The following is a 6,141-nucleotide window of genomic DNA, read 5'->3' as shown; positions in this document are numbered from 1 at the left end:
CTTTGCCCTCTTCTGTCTCCCCTCAAAATAGTTTTCTAGGAAGAAAATCTGTGCAAAGTGGAAAGCCATGCTGGCATGTATTCCATGGTTCAGTGGAGGAATATAGATAGTTTTTCATACCTCTGTCTCAGTCATTTCTTTATCACATCAAGTTCCTCCTACAGAATGGATTGCCCATTTTACAGACATTTATGGTTATAAACAGAATCTTAAGTAGATCCAAGCGTAATTCCCAATTCACAAAGATCGCCTCTACGTCTTTATGCAACTGCTTATTTAAAAGTTCCTGCATCCACTGCCATTGTTTTATGGTACAGAAAAACTTACTACAGCGGAAAATCACAGGAGGTCTCTCTCTCCCAAGGGAGTAAGGAGTTCCTTTAGCCAGGAATTTTCAACCTTGTGTAGAGAAATCTGTAGTAAATGCAACATATGGAAGACTCGCACCAGACAAAGGAAAATAAAAGAAATGTACAGAGTTTTATTATTTCTTCTTCCAAAATATTTTTTTAAATGCCAGACATACCATAACTGAAACAACGTCAAAAAAAAAGTTTGTATTGTTCAATATATTAATAGTAGATAATTTCTGTTGTATTAGGTTCAGAGAAATGTTTTATGTACACATTGGGCCAAATCCTGAAGTACTACTTGGTGTGGATATTCATGAAGGATTTGCTGAGGGGTTTGGTTTTTTTCAGAATTTTTAGTTGAACTCGTATACAGAATCTAATTCTAACCTACCAAGGTTTCGCACTTGCCACCCTGCAAACTTTGCCTTGCTTATTAGCTACTACTCAGAAGTGAACCTGAAATGACCTGTTGATACAGACTCCAAAAACTGACCTCTGCTTCTCAAAAAGCCTGTGCAAGTGCCATTTTTGAGTGAAGTAAAACAAAACCACTGGAACAGATATTCTGCTGAATATTTGTTCCTTAACATCTTTGTTCTACTTCCTTTGGAAATCAGCATTTGAAATCCCTCTGTTTTACTGAAATCAAAAGATAGCTTTTTTTTTTGAGGGTCTTTACATCGCTCAATATATGGAAAATTAGCGGCGTTTTTTTTGAGGCTTCCATTTCTTGTGCTTGTTAACTGATCTGTCATATTAATATAAAGTAGATTATCATGTTTCCCTCCTTTACAAAAAGCATAAGCATATTCAACAACCTAATTAATCCTAATTAAATAGAAAGTCACGGAACACTTCTCTCAACCAAAATAATTTAGAAATGCCCTTGTGTTGATGGCTTGCAATTTGCAAAATCCATTTTTCAAATGAAAAAGACAGATTTATTTTTCCCTGATCTAAAGGGCCTGGATAAATTAAAACTAATAGGTTTTATGTGTTTCTGATAATTGAATGAGATGTATGTAAGCCATATTATGATGGAGAAAAAAACAACCCTTAATTTTTATAAATGAGATGCAGCAAATAACAGCATCTTAAAGTCTATTAAAGGTTAGAGTCAAACAGTAAAACAGAGCTCTGCTCTGTTAGAGTCCTAGAGTATGTACCAGAGACCTTTACAGTACCAGCACAAGCAGAGTCACGAACAGTGTTTTCAATATAATTCATTCATTGCCAGAACTGGTTGAAACAAAACATGAACAGGAAAATCTCAATTCTCACTTTTCAATCTTAACATATTCTTGTGTGTACAGCCAACTACATCAGAAGTAGTAGATAACACTTCACATGGCTTCTATAACTTAACTACTTGGATGAGTGCCCCTTCCATATAAAAAAAAAAAAAACAACCCCAAAGTCAGATATTATCAGGCAGGCAGCCAAATGGCAGCCAATTAAAATATTTCAGGGACTCCCAGGTAAGTGCTTTAGAAAGAAGCATTCAACTGAGGTTAACAGCTGTTAGGTTTGTCTGTATTTTGAGAACAAGAAACATTCATTTTACACTGTAAATTTGCTCATTAATGGTCATGGAAACATGACTGTTTCGTACTAAGCAATTACATATACACACGTCAGAATCTGGCATAACAGCACAGCACCCTGGCTGTATAGTGCCGGTCTGATGATACTTCACCAGCGATTCTGTGACCTTCCCTGAAATGCACTAAGATACCTAGTGGAAGACAAGGAGAGTAGAAGTCTTGGAATTATAGCACTTGGGAATGACAGAAATTTCACGATTCCTTTATCACTATGCCAGATATTTCTCTTCTGGCAAGCTGGAGGAAGAACTGATATTTTAAACACCAAGACACAGAAACTGACTGAAAAATATTTGGCAGCTTGCTTCCAGCTACATTTGCCTGTAGAAGTCATCCACTGGTGCCAGGCAATCTCGTAGGTCCACTGGGAAAGGTAATTTCAAGAGAACTGTATGAGACAGGAGTCTTGATGGACTCTTTTCTGATAGTAGCTCCACTTGATGCACTATTAGTTTGGCGTATAAGACAAAAGAAATACTGGCTGGTAGGAAATAATTCTGTAATGACCTGGGGCTAGTAAAGTTCAAAACGTTAATACATGGGTAGAGTTTCCCCACCAGAGATGGGCAGATGATCTCTGTGAAGCACAAGAGTTCCTCTGAGCATCTATAAACATCTGATTATTGCCATATGTTAATCCTGCCTAAATCAGCAAGCACTCTGATATGGAAACTGCACAAGTATATTGCTCTTGGTACTGAAACCAGGACAAGGTCATAAAGCTTGACAATGGACAGAAGACGCTTACTAGGTTTTCACCCTTCCCAAATTATTCCATTCTCTGGCACTAAGTATGTTTGTAACAAGTCTCTAAGCAGAAGAGTGATGGAGTCAATTTTTTCCTGGGTCTTACACCAAGCTCTTAACAAAAAAAATCATGGGGAAAAAAGCTGAGAGTGTTGGAATACTAATATTTAAACATCACACACAAAAGTCATGCCTCATGTATTTTCTTTAGTTGAAAGGGCAGAAAGGAAACATTTGCTTGCAAGATAACAAAGGACCCCTCAAAACCTCTCCAGTAATCCAATTCAATCCTTGCCAGGTTCACCCATTCTTGTACTGTATAACCACCAAAAATAGTAAGCCCACCTGCCCACCAAGCAGTCTTTTACACTGATGTATGTTATACTGAGAGTTGCTGGAAAGCAGAAAATGGCCACAATCAAAAAGGCTAAAGAAAGAGAGACCAACCTGCAGAGTCTGCCAGACTACTGAAAAGTAGGTGTGTCCACATGAATCCTAGAATACTTTAATATATTAATGAATGTGATATCCTCTTTCAAAATCCAAATTGATTGCCAAATTAATTCATAGGACTTATGTTTTGTAAAATCAGCTTACGAAAAGTTAATGTACACAAAAAGACATGTAGACTCCCCCTAGAAGCTCAAAAAACTAAACTGGTCTTTCACTTTTTCCCCCTCCTTTTCTCTTTCTCTAACTGGACATAAAAGATCATTTTTCTGTGTAAATCCCTTGACACAGGTTTAGCTCTAGCCATCCCTACAACGGGCACAGGACAAAAAAAAAAAGGGGGAAAAAACCCCAAACCAAAACGTAACCATTTGCATATTGTATTTGTACCAAGGCAGAAATGCAGGGAAGTACATTAAACCACATCCATAATCATAAACAGCAAGCTTTCAACACTAGATTTGTTCTATTTGCAACAGAAAAACAAGCAATAAATGTCATGGAACTGCATCAGTTCAGATGCTCTTTTTGGTCTTCAGTTCGGATATCAGTTCCACCACTACGACTTGAAGAGAGGAAAAAAAAATTCCACGCAAGACATCAAGTGTGTTAAACCTAGGAATACAAAACTGAGATGCATTTAAATCATCACTGACTAACCAAAGAGATTACTAATACATTGAAGTAAGCTTATTTTTAGTCCAAAGTTTGTTAGAGGTATTCTCAGAAGCAATTTTTTCTTTCAAGAAAAAGGGATGGGAAGGGAAAACTGTTAAAATCAGATGTTGAAAACAGTCAGTGACTTTCTAGTTATCTCCAACAAGCACAAACACAAAGGATTAACCTGGCTGTTGAGGGCTCTAGGCACACACTACAGCAGCACCTGCTTCATCGGTTTTCTAGTTAAAAAGGGCTGGGAACAGCATGGAAGCAGTCAGCCTATCTGTGCAAGGGAAATGAGTGTAACAGGAATATTTGGAAAAGTAACTCAAAAAGAAAGAAAAGGTTACATTCATGAGAGAAAAGCACTGGTCTTAATCTACAAAGTAGAATACCTGCTTTCTGATTTCATTCTTAGAATTTCTGGCAAAGAACTACTGTAATAAAACATCAATATATGGTAAAGTCTATAAAGAAAACTGAAGTGGAAAATATGCCCTCACCTTAAAGACAAGAAATGAGGCAGGAAATCAAATCAATGGTCTGTTCAGCCCGACAGCTCTAGTTTTTATGAATTAGGGTTACTGAAGTATTTTTTCCTGTAAAAGAAATGGTTGAAAAGATTACTGTCTATGTTGTCTAATATTAGTGAATAACTGATGGGGGGGGTCAGACAACAAATGCATACTACATTAGAGTTCTATGGCATGAGGAGAATACAAACAAGTATGTGTTTAACTGTCAGAACCTAAATAATATATTGGAACATGTCCACTGATATAAAGGTCACTTGCCACCTCTGAACACAGAATCCCAAGGTTTTCAAGATGAGCACTCAAAGATGTCTTTACACATTTCAGGCTATAAACAAAATCAATTTCTTAAAATCATCTGCATTTCCTAATTAATCAGTTTAGTGATGGAAATCATGACCTTTAATAAAAGGCATCTGACATGAAGTTTCGTAACTTACTGATCACTGTTGCTGAGGTGAAAAACGACTGAAGTAGACACATAATCCTTTCATTAAATATAAAATGTATAACATGGTCAAAAGTACGTACAGTGTTGCTCTCTGAATTTCATCTTCTATAAACTCATGTAAAGCAGTTATGAGAGAACTGTGGAACATAGATGGAAGATGTAAAGCAGGATATAAAGCTTCTCTTTCTATCTGTGAACAACAATTACCATTAGAGTCCTGTCAGCTGATTTACCTGTAAATGGATAAGAATAATTGTCAGACAAAAGCTTTTAATTAATCCCACTTTCAAAATTTCCCAACACAATGAGACAGAAATCTTTGTGACTGCAATTTGATAGACTCTTTTTGATCAAAACTCGGGCGGGGGGAGCTTTTAAGATGGTTTGAAAAGCATCTTAAAAACCACAGTGGAGGAAACTAATAAAAGAAGGAAAAAAGTGTCCACCACATTCAAATAGAACACGATGAAGGAAAAAAAACTTTAAAAGAAAGCTGAAGCATGCTGCTGTGTCTGAGAAACCTAAAGATGTTACCAAAAGACACCAGTCAGATCATTTCAAAACCTTAACTTCCTGCCACCTCCACAGAAAACTACTCAACTACTGGGTACAATTAAGCACCTCCTCAAAAAGAGAGCAGGAAGCCACCAAACTCTCTTTACATTAAAGTACCATGTCAGCATGTAATAGCCAAGTGACCTTTTACTGAAGTTATATTAATTGCATTTAACCTTACATTAACTGGGAAGGGGAGAAGAGGAGGAAGAAGAAACCTTTTTATACAACACAGATGCAGCAAGTTCAAAAGTACAGTTGAGGCCTTGTCATCATCAGATAGAGAAATTAAAATGGTTTGGTGAAATCAAAACCACCCAAGATAATCTTTTAACTGTATTTCCTCTTTGTTCTCTTAATCTCAAAAGGCCTGTAAGATAGCAACCTACAGTACAGCTGAATTTGGTATGCTGAACACAGATCACTCCGAACTGGCATACTGGAACAGTGAAAGTAGTACAGTGCAGAAAAAGAACTGACTTCCTCGATGCGAGCAGAGGGAGCCAAGTTTACTTCTAGTATACGCTACCTGCTGAAATTAAGAAGAAAGGAGTATAGCAGGAGAAGTAAAATATACTACGTAAAACTGTTAATTTCTATACTGCAAGGCGAAAGTCCCTTAGTGGTAAAATATATGATAAGAAGTACACTAGACCTATTACACTTTCTACTATGCATCTCACCATATAAGCTTGGCGATATTGACCCCCAATTTAAGAACGCTCCATTAATACCCTCTTGCACATTACCTCTCAGCTTGGCAATGTAAAACTGCATTTGGAGACATA

This window comes from Aptenodytes patagonicus, chromosome 6, assembly GCF_965638725.1.
Source record: "Aptenodytes patagonicus chromosome 6, bAptPat1.pri.cur, whole genome shotgun sequence".
In the NCBI taxonomy this organism is placed as follows: Eukaryota; Metazoa; Chordata; class Aves; order Sphenisciformes; family Spheniscidae; genus Aptenodytes; species Aptenodytes patagonicus.
The sequence above is the reverse complement of the archived record's forward strand: the minus strand, read 5'-3'. Positions refer to the sequence as shown.